Raw genomic sequence first — 15,878 nt, 5'->3', positions numbered from 1 at the left:
CCCGCCCGAAGACTAAGTCAGTCCCCACACACAGCATCTCTGCCTGCACGCCGTTTGACTGGCTGCCTGCCCCAAGACTAAGTCGGTCCCCACACAGCATCTCTGCCTGCAGGCCGCTTGACTGCCACTACCAACAGGGTCCACCAGGACTCCAGGCGGATTCATGAATTTTTAAGGATGCTGCTAGCAGTGGCCGCTATAATAATTTTTGTGGTGCGTGTACATGCCTACCTAATTTTTCTGGCTGCACTGCAGCTGCAACAACAAAACAAATGGCATGTACATGTGTCAATTCCCCTTTGTGATCATTACCTTGCCGCGGTGAAGGGGCTTGCGTATCACAATGAAGCAATGACCGCCAGCTATATGAGTGTGTTGGGGTTGGGGGGCACACCTGACCCAAGAAAATAGATAATAAGGTTGTTGCTTCATTGTGGACAGACCAAATTCGATCAACTGGACACTCAGTCACTGTTGTTCTGTCATTCAGCTACCGCAGCCTGACCATATGGGCTTGAAAACCGCTATCGCCTGCAATCTGGCCATGGTGCGCACCAGTCCAGCACGGCCGTCACTACACAAACAGCTGTTTGCGGTGCGTTACACAGTGAGTTTGGTCTGTCAGTGTGAAGCAGTACACTAATTACACTCCCTGATTGATGTATACATATGCAAGATGTTTTAAAGCACTTTAGGCCTCCAATTTACCAATAAAATGTGATTTCTGTCGTTAAAACGCTGCTGTGCATCAAATCCTGATTTTTCCCGGGGAGTTTTGGCGTGTATCCCACTCCGCCATGCCCCACTCTAGGTGGAGACCCCTTGAAACATCTTTTCCATCACTTTTGTGGCCACTGGCCAGCATAAATGTTTCTAGTTTTCAAAGTTCGCCTCCCCATTGAAGTCTATTGCGGTTCGCGGAAGTCCGCATGTTCGCAAAGTTTTGCGGAAGTTCACGTTTGCGGTCCGCGAATCAAAAATCGGAGGTTTGGGCCAACTCTGCTAGACAGCACATTATTATTTATGTATTTATTTATGCATTTTTTTATTTGTTTATTTATTTCTTTACTAATGTATTCATTCATTCGTGCTGTTTGTGTTGATATTATCTATTCTTTTTCTTATTATTTATTTATTTTGTTTGTTTATGGTATATTTTCAGCTTTTTATATTTTTTGGCCTCTCGCTATTATGACAATCAGTTTAATTTATCTTAATGGAATTCCAACAAGATCTCGAGTACTACGTAATTGTATAGAGTCATTTACATACTGTGCCCACAGGTTTTTCCTAATTAGAAGATTATACTTACTTCTATCTAGGACTTTATAAGTCTGCTAACGTTTCCCATAGTGGTCTGCTATTTGATATACAGTAGTATCACAATGTTTCTTGATTTAAAGGGAAGGTTCAGGGAACTCTTGAAAAAAATAAAAATCCCTATCCACTTACCTGGGGCTTCCTCCAGCCCGTGGCAGGCAGGAGGTGCCCTCGCCGCCGCTCCAGAGGCTTCCGGTCGTCTTCGGTGGCCGACCCGACCTGGCCAGGCCGGCTGCCAGGTCGGGCTCTTCTGCGCTCCATGGCCGGGCTCTTCTGCGTCCCACGCCGGCGCACTGACGTCATCGGACGTCCTCCGGGCTGCACTGCGCAGGCCTGCGCAGTACAGCCCGGAGGACGTCCGATGACGTCAGCGCGCCCGCGTGGGACGCAGAAGAGCCCGGCCATGGAGCGCAGAAGAGCCCGACCTGGCAGCCGGCCTGGCCAGGTCGGGTCGGCCACCGAAGACGACCGGAAGCCTCTGGAGCGGCGGCGAGGGCACCTCCTGCCTGCCACGGGCTGGAGGAAGCCCCAGGTAAGTGGATAGGGATTTTTATTTTTTTCAAGAGTTCCCTGAACCTTCCCTTTAAATAGGCAAAATGTTCACCTCTGATCCCATGATGCCACCTATTTCCATTGGCTATCATGATCCAACTTAGATGGTCAACCCGCTACCATTGACTAGGGAATACAGCAAACTTTTTTCATTGTGATTTTTATTAGACGAATATCTCAGTAGATTAAATGAATACAAATGTATATGTGGTCATATGTGGTGATATACCTTTTTTGTAAATGCATCTTATACCCAGTGATCTTAATACAAGTTTGTATTCAACTGTAATGAGTTTTAATTGTATTTTATTACAAACTAACTTTTTAAAAAATTAATCTTTTATCAAAGTTATTTTTTTTCCTTTGATTTTACAGCAAACCTGTTGGGGAAAAAGTTTTGTTAAATACAGAGAATTGTTAAATATTTACCTCAGTACAGGCAAGCCTCTGGATAATCCAGTGTAGGTTGTGACAGGTGCCCCCCAGTTTAGGTATTGACAGGGACCCCCATGTTTAGTGACAGGGACCTCCCCCAGTTTAGGTGGTGACAGGTGCCCCCCAGTTTAGGTTGTGACAGGGACCCCCCATGTTAGTGACAGGGACCCCTCCAGTTTAGGTGCTGGCAGGTGCCCTCCAGTTTAGGTAGTGACGGGGACCCCCATGTTTAGAGAAAGGGATCCCCCTAGTTTAGGTGGTGACAGGTGCCCCCCAGTTTAGGTAGTGACAGGGAACCCCCATGATCAGTGGCGTAGCTAAGGAGATGTGGGCCCCGATGCAAGTTTTACAATGGGGCCCCCCAAGCACTCTATACATAACAATTGATGATGCGCGCGCAAAACCTGCCAATGGCAACTACAGTGTCAGAGGTGCAAGAAGGGGATGGGAAACAGTTTGTTAATGATTACCACTATTCAAAGTATCTATAGAAGTGATTATTATGAGCACAGGACCAATAGAGAGCTAATACTATAGTTGAGGGAGGGCCATTTGGGGCCCCTCTGGCCCAAGGGCCCCGATGCGGTCGCTACCTCTGCAACCCCTATTGCTACGCCCCTGCCCATGATTAGTGACAGGTGTCCACCAGTTTTAGGTAGTGACAGGGACCCCACATGTTTAGTAACAGGTCCCCCCCAGTTTTAGTTGGTGGCAGGGACGACATGTTTAGTGACAGGTGCCCCCCAGTGTTAGGAAGAGATAGGGACCCCACTCACTGCCGCCCATGGCTCCCCGCTGCCTATCATGTAATATGCAGCATGCCAGCAGCCAGCATCAGACCTCCAATCAGCCAGCAACCAGTGAGAAGCGGGCCCATGGTCCCCCCGTGGACACTGTGCTGCATATCCAGAAGTGACATCACTTCTGCATATCAGTGCGGTGTCCACAAGGTCCTAGCGCCCGCTTATCACTGGTCGCCGGCTGACCGGAGGTCTGACGCTGGCTGCTGGCACGCTGCCTATTAAATGATAGGTAGCGGGGACAGCCAGGGGGGTGGCTGATGGCCAGGAAGGCCAGGAATTTGCCCCTATGTACGGAAGCCCACGTTTGTGCGATAAGTGTTGCCTTTTTTAGTAACCTTATTACCCGATAACTCACCCATAAAGGTTACTCTAGTTAACAACATTGCTGTTGGTGTGGCAGTGGTTTTCTTTTTTAAAATGGGTTAGAAACATTGGTGGGGGTTTCTAAAATTAGATAGTGTTGCACCTGAGATTACTTTAGAGCAGCAGATTGTTTGAGATTGGGAGTAGCCCTCTCTCCCATAATACTGTGAAAATTAACTAAAATTGGCAAACAAGCACTGAGTGTAATTAGACCACTTGGATCAATATTCAAAAAATCCACAACTGATTTAGTGCAAAATGAATAAACAGTGCAATAACATTGATAAGGCAATTTGATAAAGAAAAAAATGAATACAAATAAAAGGCAATGGATATGCACACGTGTTCTGGCCGTCTCAAGAAGAATGCAAAATTGCAGAGATTCTGATTCATTTTCTCTCCCTGAAACCTGCATTGAGCTTTATTTCTTTAATATGAAGCCTGGTAGTCCAGGGTACAGGAAAAAGAACAGCAATAAAATGCTGCTATGGGTTCTATCCTTTCCTTACTCTGTCAGTTTTGGAGAAGATCCTCCTCTTTGGACAGGAAGTGATCGAAATTCTCACAGATGCATACATAGGACAACAATAATAATACAGATAGCTTCTAGTCCCTTAAAGTGAACCTTAAGTCTATTAAAAAAAAATGAGATTTACTCACCTGGGGCTTCCCTCAGCCCCCTGCAGCTGATCGGTGCCCTCGCAGCCACGCTCCGATGCTCCAGGACACGCCGGCGAACACTTCCGGTTTGGCAGTCACCGGCCGACAGGCTGGGAACGCGAGTGATTCTTCGGAGGAGAAGGCCGCAATAGCAGCATAGGGGGCGATATTATGGCTGGGAGCGCAAAGAATCACTCGCGTTCCCATGCCTGTCGGCCGGTGACTGCCAAACCGGAAGTTTGGGGGCTGAGGGAAGCCCCAGGTGAGTAAATCTCATTTTTTTTAATAGACTTAAGGATCACTTTAAAGAGGAACTCCAATGAAAATAATGTAATAAAAAAAGTGCTTCATTTTTACAATAATTATGTATAAATGATTTAGTCAGTGTTTGCCCATTGTAAAATCTTTCCTCTCCCTGATTTACATTCTGACATTTATCACATGGTGACATTTTACTGCTGGTAGGTGATGTCAGTGGAAGGAGATGCTGCTTGCTTTTTTGGCAGTTGGAAACAGCTGTAAACAGCTATTTCCCACAATGCAATGAGGTTCACAGACAGGAAACTATCAGGACCATGGTCATGACATCACACTGCAGGAGGGGTTTCACCACAATATTAGCCATAGAGACCCCAAATCCCCCCCCCCCCGCCAGTGATCCGTTTGAGAAAAGGAAAAGATTTCTCATGGGAAAGGGGGTATCAGCTACTGATGGGGATGAAGTTCAATTCTTGGTCACGGTTTCCCTTTAAAACATTATCTAAAATGAATGCATTAACCCATTGGTAACCACATACAGCAAAGCCATATGTGGCTGCATGGTCGTTTTTTTTTGGGGGGGGGGGTTGCTGCTGGGGAAGTCCCCTCCCTAGCCTGGCGGGGTGTGCAAAGTGTCATAGGGAGCAATACTATTTACCTGCTCCGGGTGGCTGGATGGTGTCTCCTCTCCTCCACCAGCGCCGCACAGTGGTGGGAGAGGAGTGAGGGAAGAGACTCCTCCACCGGGCGGCGCTGCACCGCTGACACCATCCCCTGGGTTTCGATCACATGTCAAATCATGTGATTGGAACTCCAAAGAGGATGCAGAGATCGCAGTACTGCTGGTGGAGGAGAGGAGATGGCAACCAGTCGCTCACAGCAGGTAAACAAAGAAGCATTAAGCAGCTAAATGGCATATGCCATTTGAAAATGCCCTGGCACACATTAGGTTAACATAGAAATGTAATAATTTAACGTTTGTTTAATACATTATAACTATTTTGTGTTTCTTACTAGTTTATCCATAGAATATATTTACATTTTATTGATGCTAATTATAAGTCACAGAATTGACAAGTTAGATCATATTCATCACTTTAACATGTCAGTTATTATTGAGCAATATAATGATGAATATTATGAATATTGTAAATGTTTATAAATGAGGCACCTGATATCTAGAACATAATGAATGGTTGGAGTCATTAACTAATGCCAGTTCCACCTAGACAGCACTGATTATTAATACACGTACCTTGCAGTGGTAAAACATGCCAAGACACTGTGCACACCTTTTTCCACAAGTAAATAACAAAGGCAGTCTCCCTGGAGATGGTGATAAAATATGTTAAAGGATGGAGCACACCTCTTCCTCAAGCAAAGTAGGCCGAACGTGCCTTTTCATGGAAAGATTTTTAAAATGATTTAATGTGTCATGTTGTGGCAGATGAAGAAATGTGACAACTAATTATCTAAGCAAGTCGAGCAATGGGAGATGCTTGACTGGAATGTACATTAGTCTTTCATCAAATTATCTGTTTGCATGCGAGCACGTCGCTATTACTGTGTTACAGGTAGCATGTCTGAGTGCCTTGCTTTAAAAGGATTAAATGGATGAATAAATGAATCATTAAATAAACACTTGTATCAACAAATAACCAGCATGTAAAAAAACTGTGTTTTTTTTTCTTCTTTTGTTTTGAAAAATATTTTGCAATTCTGGCCCTTAAAGTATACCTGTAGGGAACAAAGCATCCTAGATACTTATCTCAGTAGTCTTGGAAAACCTCTGGAAAGCCTCAGGCTGTCCTGCTCAGTTCACCATCTATCCATGGACACTGCTACCAATGCCTCATGCAAAGTCGCTTCTCCGCTGTGTGTATAGTGAGAATGTGTGAACCACTGCAGGAAGTAGAGAATCATTGTACTTCACATCATTCACAGATGATGGCCACAAATTCGGAATCGTTCATACACAACAACTTTACCAAACATGCATATAACAAGTTAACAGGGGTCAAACAAGCGGAGCAGTGCTTTTCAGCGTTGCTAGATTTGGGCACAGCAGGCGCCAACATAGACTACAAAGGGAATCACAACTGAGCAGCGCTCAGTGAGTAACGTCGGCGCCATCAGAAGACGGAGCCGAGGTTCCTTAAAAAACACAAAAATTCAGCCTCCAGCAATCGCTAGAAAGCCGAATTATATAATTCCCTCACTATCCATGGCGGCCTGGAGGGGGAATAGTAATTAATACGGCCGGACTTGTGCAGAAGCAGGATCAGCCATATACCGGCTGTATCCTGCGCCCAAGTGTACCGGCGCTGATTTCAAATGTATGCCGAACAAGGGTCATTCTAGTGAACAGCTCAAGTAGTCAGACTTCAGTCAGAGCACCTGATCTGTATACTTGTTCAGGGCCATGCTGACAACAGAGCTTCCATATATCAGTATATCAATGAATTTGGCTCCTGAGTCCTGACCCTGTGATTGCTGTGAGACAATCACAACAATTCCATGTCATCAAAGGGCACAGATGGCTCTGGTCTTAAAGGGGCCATAGCCGTCTGGTCCCAAAGTTACTAAAATGAAATAAATATGGCAGCCTCCATAAGTCTGCCATCTCGGTTTCCCTTTAACTACCTCACCTAGCTTCTTTCACTGCGAAGGAGATGTACACCAAGCCTCTCCCATATTTTAAAATCCATTATCCACTCATGGATAACTATGTCAGTGGTGTCTAAACTGTCCTTTTTCATCATTCATAAACTGCAGTGATCCCTCTGATGAACACTAAGGAAAGTCGTGTGTAATCGCCACTTGTCAGTTTCACCTTTTAAAGCCAATGGGTACCGCTATAAAAATAAAAAAAGTCAGATACTCACCTAAGGAGAGGGAAGGCTCGGTCCTAATGAGCCTTCCCTCTCCTCTCCCGGTGTCCTCGGTGCTGCGCTGGCTCCCCCGTTCGCGTCCACCGCCGCAGGGACTTCGGAGGTCATCGGGAGCACTCGGGCTTCCGAAGACGGGCCGCTCCATACTACGCACGCGCGATTGCGCCATAGAGGACGCTCGCGCATGCGTAGTATGGAGCGGCCCATCTTCGGGAGCCCGAGTGCTCCCGAAGGCTTCCGAAACATCCCTTCGGCAGCGGAAGTGGCAGTATTTGACCGAACTGCTCGAATACTGCTACGGGGGATCCTGCGCGGGATCGGGCACCAGGAGAGGAGAGGGAAGGCTCATTAGGACCGAGACTTCCCTCTCCTTAGGTGAGTATCTGACTTTTTTATTTTTAAAGCGGTACACATTCACTTTAATGTACAAAAAGCTATTCTTTCCCGGTCTCCGTTCTCGGTCTTCAGGCCGACCGCGGGGTCGGCCTTACTGCGGCTGCGCAAAGCGCCGCTGTCAATCATGGCCACGTGAGCCATTAGCCTGATAACTCCTTTAAAACATTTAAAAATCATTTTAAATGGTTATGACCTGTTCCTGAACATACACAATCGTACTTGCTCCTCCGAAAATGTTACCTTGTGTCCTATAGTATTTTGCACAGATAGACAGATCTGCCGCTGATCCCTGCATACCGTTAAGAGTTAGTTAAGTGTTCTCAGTGTATTATTATAGTTGCGGTTGTGCTCCATGATTTGCACATGGTTGCAAGAATTTGAATTGTATGTGTGTGATGAATCCTTTGGAGTCAGAACGCTCCTCTCGGCTAGTCAGTTTATAGATTGTGAATCCACATATGGTCATCTATGCGCAAAGGGACAGTGAGACCGAGTTTCTGACTCTGAGCGATTAACCCAATCACGGAGCGGCCCTTGTGGTCCTTGACAATCACAAAATTTGATCAATATGTTGATTAGCACCTCTAGCGAGGTAGTATACGATAATCTAACACTGGAATACCCTAGATGGATTGCTCTTGGAGATTTCAATACATTTGCTATTAGGAAGAGAGCTACCTCATGCCTTAAATTAACTGGGCTCCTCCCAAGAAATCAGCTCTGCCACTCACAAGAAAGTTCACACCATCCACTTCTCCCTCTCAATACCAGCTGCCAAACAGCAGTTCAAGAACCAAATAAAATATGGCCGCTTAGAAGGTCTAACGCCGCAACATATCCAAGATAACCTCAGCTTTGATGAATTGATAAACTCCATCTTGGACCCTGATACTCTGGTGTTTAAATACAAGAAATGTGTGTTCACCTTTAACACCATGTTTGACCTTTGACACCATCTTACTAACTCCCCACCATCATGCACAGTGGTTTGGCAACTCTATAAAATAGCTCAAGAAACAAGGCCGCAGACCTGAAACTTGAAAGACTGTGGCACAAATCTCAGTCCCCAGAAGACAAGCATGCCTTAAAGGGACTCCAAGCTCAAAAAATAAACGAAATTGGTACTTACCTGGGGCTTTCTGCAGCCCACTGTAGGTCGGGAGGTCACCCGGCGTGGTCCTGGCTCCTCTCCCGGTCCCTCCGCCGCATACCGCACCGCCGACACCCGTGCTTCCACTTCCTGAACCGGGACGCTCTTCGTCATCACGTCGTCTGCTGCGCATCATCACGGCGGCCGGCGTGACAGTATTGTGCATGCTCGATTTAAGACCAAAGACCAAGACCTGAGGAATGGGTGGCTATATGCCGAAACCGGTAGTGACGTCAGACGGCAATCCCCGCACTGCTCCCCGTCAGACGAATGCTCTCCCGTACATCCCATCTACACTACCAGCCCTGGCCAGGCTGGAAGAGTTCGAGGCGACCTACTGGAGGAGGTTATGAGCGAAAGTGCAGCACATAGCTGCAAATAGTACGTGCAAATGTAAAGCATTTGTTAATTACCCACCAAGTTTAATGCACTATCGGAGTGCTCTCATTTCCCCCTTACCCTCTTGTTCCTATACTGAAGGAGCCTGCTGGATACATATACTGAGAAGAGGCTCTTTGCCTACCTATTGGTGGGGGTAAGGGATGACTACCTATACTGAGGGGGGGCTGCATATAGTTATTTAATACTGGGGGTTCCTCTTGATACCTATACTGGGGGGAGGCTGCATCTTGCTACCTAACAATGGGGGCTCATCTGGCTACCGTATCACAGTAGCTTGAGTCTATGGGATGGGAGGTGCAATTTTTACACTTTTGCCCTGGGAGCTGTGTAGCCTAGAAACTGTGCAACATAGATCAGGAAACGAAGCAAAACCACTCCACTGAAGGCATACATAATGACAAAATACTTATTTTATAAACTGTGCCTAAGCTGTTCCCTAAACTGTGAACATCAAGGGGTGAATTTTGATTGCTGTAGTAGGCTCAATCCACTTTCCTGAATGTTAATCCCAGTCACCCAGGTTTGAGAACCAACTGTGAGGAAAAACAAAAGATGTGCAATCTTGCGCTAACGCAGGTGAGAGGTCAAAGTGGACCGCAGACTGATCACACACTGGCAGCTCCTCAAACACTCGGCTGTGAGCGGACTACTGGAAAAGGAAGCAAAAGACAGGAGGAGCGCTCCGTAGTGTGATACCGTTTAAATATCACACTACGGAGCGCTCCTCCTGTCTTTTGCTTCCTTTTTTGAGAACCAACTGTGCCAGGTTTGAGAACCCTTCCATTAACAGTGTAACAAACAATGACTGCAGTTTACATTTTCCCATTGAAAACTTTGGGGTTTTTGGCTCTGCCCACTTTTCTAACCTTTACACTCAGTCACTCAATGAGCTCTGGGGTTCCTGGCATCAATAATGTGAGAATGGAAGCAGATAATCAAGCAAAGAAATTTGATTTGCTGTTAGTGGCTCCACCCCCTTTAGTGAATTTGAACCCCAGTCTCCCAATGACCGACTGTAGCAGGTTTGAGGCCTCTTCCATTAACAGTGTAAGAATGCCAGCAATTTAAAGGACACCCGTAGCGAAAATAAACGAACGAGATAAACAATTGTATCTATCTTCCTTTTCCTAAAAATGACTTTTTAAGTTTTTGCACAGTTTTATTTTATGTTTAAGACTACTTTTTAAGTTTTAACCGTTTTATTGTTTTTGCTCACTGACACATTCATTGAAGTATGCCATAGCTAAAATCTATGAACTGTTGACTGTTTTTAGCTTTCTCCTGCTCTTTAGCTCTTTCCTGCTCTCAGAAGCCATTTTCTGCTAGAAAAGTGTTTTATAGTTAGAATTTCTTATCAGTGAGGGTCACACTATAGTCACTTCCTGTCTGAGTCAGGACTGAGTCAACCACTTACATACCTAATATTTAACTCTTTCAGGCAGAGTAAGAAAATAAGGAACACAGCATAGTTATTTGTGTGCTAGGCACTGTACATACACATGTCTATCTCATCATGTCACATATCACTTCGGGTATCCTTTAACCACTTCAGGACGAGAGCAATTTTCACATACCAGTGCTGCTCCCATTCATTCACCAATAACTTTATTACTCCTTATCACAGATGAATGATCTATATATTGTTTTTTTCAGGACAAATTAGGCTTTTTTGTGTGTGAAAATTTTGCCTAGCAAATACCTTATTTTCTATGAATTTTAAAAGGAAATCAAGGTAAAAAATAGAAAACACCCACTATTTCTTCCATTGACATCCATTATAGCTTAACAATAAACAGTGCTAACTATAAGTTAAAGCCACAAATGTTATTTTCTTATCCATCATGGTTATTACAACATTTAGATTATGTTCCTAGCACAATGTATGGTGACAATATTGTATTTGAAATTAAAGGTGTCTTTTTTATGTTTTGTGTTTTTTTGCTTTCTCACTGTACACTATCGATGATTACGAGACCATATTTGCAAAAATAATAGTAATATACCCTCATGATATCCATATTTAAAAAGCCAAGTTCCTATGGTAACAATACATGTTTTTTTCTCTTATATTCTGTCACTTTGTTTTCATTTTACAAGTCTTATTTTGGTACAGAATATGCAAAAATAGAATTGCTTTTGATTCAGTTTGTTACTGAAAAGAATACACAAGACATGGGCCTCAACCCTAAAACTCTCTAAACTGCATTCTACAACTTATCAGGGTTAAACTGTTACCACATATGTCTCTTGTAGTTTTGCTAAGACTTTTCCAAGTTCGATCATAATTTTGAAAATTACTTTTTTATGTGGAGTTTGTCCCTACCCATTTTTTATGTGACATATGTCCAAGCCTTAAGACACACCAAAATGTATTCTACAACTCGTCACAGTTAAAATGATACCACATATGCCTCATTTAGTAACAAACTAGTGGTGCAGTATCCACAACTACACTGGACAAATATATTCGTCCAGTTAGGCTTAATTAAATATTCCCCTTGCAAATCAATAGATTAATTTTGATAGTTGTAGGCTCCATCCACTTTCCTGAATATTCATTCCAGTAACACAGTGACCAAGTGCCAAGTTTGAAAACCCTGCAATTAACAGTCTAATAAGGGCTGCAGTTTACATTTGACTACTTAAAATGAATGGCTGAAATGTGATTGGCTGTTTTATGCTCCACCAACTTTCCCTGAATTTGTAACTTCGGTCACCAAGTGACCAGCTGTGCCAAGTTTGGGAACTTGGTTTATTACTGTGAGAATGGCAGCCTTTTACATTTTTTACATTGACGTGAATGGGTGACATCTGATTGGCTGTTTGTGGTTCCGCCCAGGTGTGCAGGGGGGATGCGAGACCCCCAGAACACATCATCCGAGTTAATAAGATAAATATGCAGTATATATACGTGTGTGTCTGTATGTATATACTAATACCTGTTGATGTAAGCTCCTTATATGGAGTGAACTACCTTTTTGCATGTCGACATGATCCAATTAACTATTTCCACGTACTGCATGGTATGATTATAATTCCACGAACTGTATGAGTACATGTAGCAATAAATAGCCTAATAGCCTTTCTTCCCATTTAATAAACGTGAACTCTTATTGTAAACAACGTAATGATGATTATCATAATTATAATGTAGAATACCTATAGATATGATCGTTTGCCAAATAAACTCTTGAGCAGAACTCCAAATATGAATAAGCTGCATGTAGAAGGAGTAAGGAGTAATAGCATTACAAAAATGAGGTTTGTTTAAGAAAAAAAAATGCAGAATTTTCCTAAAAGTAATGAAAAAGCCCTCTCCTTATTCCTGTATTTTATTTGTTCCCTTGTCTAATCGGTAAGCTATAACACAATACAGCACAGTATAATGCCAGCTACATAGTAGACATAAATAGCACCCACTCAGCAATGCGAAATGAGCTTTGTTCTGTGTAAGCGCCTGTGTTGGAGCTTCAGGAAGCAGCCAAAACTCAAGTGATCCAATTTTGTAATGCATTTTGACACACTCCTAAGAAACTCATTGTTTCCAGTGTGTCGCTTATTGATGTGGGTACATACAGCAAATACTTGGATTGCTGTCCAGAGTCTAGCTCTAATGAGGATACATCTAGCAATAGTTTCTTCACATTGAATACACATTACTTTTTACAATGTTGGACCGCAATGTAAAAACTATGAGTTTACTCCTCTTTACTTGCCAAGATTTTCTGTACAGAACTGAAATAAAAACTTGTATTGCTATGAAGCACCACTTTTGGAGAACAAGTGAAGTGCAAGCACATAGTGTAGCTTGTGTCATAGTTTATATTATCCTAATAGCATGTTTTACAATGAGTAATGGAACCTTAAATTAAAGGCTGTCATACAGAAAATATGGCATATTGAGAAAATCGTAAAATAAGCAATTGAACCACAATGCTATAGTTATGCAAACTGTAATTAATGATATAATTATCAACTGGATTATTTGAGGACACTCGTCAGGTAAACAGCCAGTGGGCTCTCGAGAACAATTATCTGGTTAGCACTGATGGGACCTTATGTATTGCTGGGTTATAAATCCATTATGCTGCAAATGTCTAAATAGCTCAAAGACTGCACGCTTATGTGGAACTGACACTTGCTTTAGTATTTCTATTTCAGAACTCCTTGTTAATAAGTGTAATAAAAAAAAAATGAAATGGTTCAGAAGTACGAATCCTGTATAAACTATTCTTAAATTGTTGATACACTAATAAACATGTTAGGGTAATCAGAACTGTTTTTACAACTGTATTATCCATCAGTGCAACCATGTGTCCTGTCCCCCATAGGCTTATTTGTAGTTAAACGATGTTACATGATTTCACGAAAAATGAAACGCTTTCTGTTACTTTAAAGTTAAGCTGAGCAATATAATACTAAGATAAGAGTATTGGAAGGCAGGCTCTAGGTCCGTTTCTACGGGTGTGAGAACCGTGCAGTTGTGTGGGGAACTGGATTGAGCAGCAGGAGAGTGGGTGCAGCAGCGGGGGAAGCGGGCATAGCGTAGTTACAACTACCCTTCCACGATCCCCCGCAGCCTCTATCTTCTTCATGTCCCAGGCATCCATCGTGTTGGTAACAGCGCCCCCTGTGATGATGTGACCGCATTTCATCACAGCAGGGGGCACTTACCAATGCGACAGAAGCTGGGAACAGGAAGGAGAAAGAGGCTGCAGGGATCGTGGAAGGCGAGTTGTAACTACGCTATGCCCGCTGCTGTTCCTATGCTGGAGGCACCTACCTATCTAACCTATACTCTGGGCACCTACCTAACTAACCTATACTCGGGGCACCTACCTAACCTATACTAGGGGGACCTATCTATCTAACCTATACTCTGGGCACCTACCTAACTAACCTATACTCGGGGCACCTACCTAACCTATACTAGGGGCACCTACTTATCTAACTTATACTTGGGGCCCCTACCTATCTAACCTATACTCAGGGCACCTACCTATCTAACCTATACTCAGGGCACCTACCTATCTAGCCTATACGGGGGGACCTACCTATCTAACCTATACTGTGGGTACCTACCTATCTAACCTATACTCGGGGCACCTACCTATCTAACCTGTACTCGGGGAACCTACCTATCTAACCTATACTCAGGGCACCTACCTATCTAACCTATACTGGGGGCAACTACAGTGGGATGCAAAAGTTTGGGCAACCTTGTTAATCGTCATGATTTTCCTGTATAAATTGTTCGTTGTTACGATTAAAAATGTCAGTTAAATATATCATATAGGAGACACACACAGTGATATTTGAGAGGTGAAATTAAGTTTATTAGATTTACAGAAAGTGTGCAATAGTTGTTTAAATAAAATTAGGCAGGTGCATACATTTGGGCACTGTTGTCATTTTATTGATTCCAAAAACCTTTATTACTAATTATTGGAACTCAATTTGGCTTTGTAAGCTCAGCGACTCTTAACCTACACACACAGGTGAAAGTATTTAAGGGGGTCAATTGTAAGTTTTCCCCCTTTTTTAATTTTCTCTGAAGAGTAGCAACATGGGGGTCTCAAAACAACTCTCAAATGACCTGAAGACAAATATTGTTCACCATCATGGTTTAGGGGAAGGATACAGAAAGCTGCCTCAGAGAGTTCAGCTGTCTGTTTCCACAGTTAGGAACATATTGAGGAAATGGAAGACCACAGGCTGAGTTCAAGATAAGGCTCGAAGTGGCAGACCAAGAAAAATCTCAGATAAACAGAAGTGACGAATTGTGAGAGCAGTCAGTGATATTTGAGAGGTGAAATTACGTTTATTAGATTTACAGAAAGTGTGCAATAGTTGTTTAAATAAAATTAGGCAGGTGCATAAATTTGGGCACTGTTGTCATTTTATTGATTCCAAAAACCTTTATTACTAATTATTGGAACTCAATTTGGCTTTGTAAGCTCAGCGACTCCTAACCTACACACACAGGTGAAAGTATTTAAGGGGGTCAATTGTAAGTTTCCCCCCTTTTTTAATTTTCTCTGAAGAGTAGCAACATGGGGGTCTCAAAACAACTCTCAAATGACCTGAAGACAAATATTGTTCACCATCATGGTTTAGGGGAAGGATACAGAAAGCTGCCTCAGAGAGTTCAGCTGTCTGTTTCCACAGTTAGGAACATATTGAGGAAATGGAAGACCACAGGCTGAGTTCAAGATAAGGCTCGAAGTGGCAGACCAAGAAAAATCTCAGATAAACAGAAGTGACGAATTGTGAGAACAGTCAGAGTCAACCCACAGACCAGCAACAAAGACCTACAACATCATCTTGCTGCAGATGCAGTGACTGTGCATTGTTCAAACATTTGGCGCACTTTACACAAGGAGAAGCTGTATGTGAGGGTGATGCAGAGGAAGCCTTTTCTCCGCCCCCACAGCACAAACAGAGCTGCTTGAGGTATGCTAAAGCACATTAGGACAAGCCAGCTTCATTTTGGAATAAGGTGCTGTGGACTGATGAAACTAAAATTGAGTTATTGGGCATAACAAGCGGCGTTATGCATGGAGGAAAAACAACACAGCATTCCAAGAAAAACACCTGCTACCTACAGTAAAATATGGTGGTGTTTCCATCATGCTGTGGGGCTGTGTG

This window comes from Hyperolius riggenbachi, chromosome 5 (assembly GCF_040937935.1).
Source record: "Hyperolius riggenbachi isolate aHypRig1 chromosome 5, aHypRig1.pri, whole genome shotgun sequence".
NCBI lineage: Eukaryota > Metazoa > Chordata > Amphibia > Anura > Hyperoliidae > Hyperolius > Hyperolius riggenbachi.
This window is presented reverse-complemented; position numbering follows the sequence as displayed.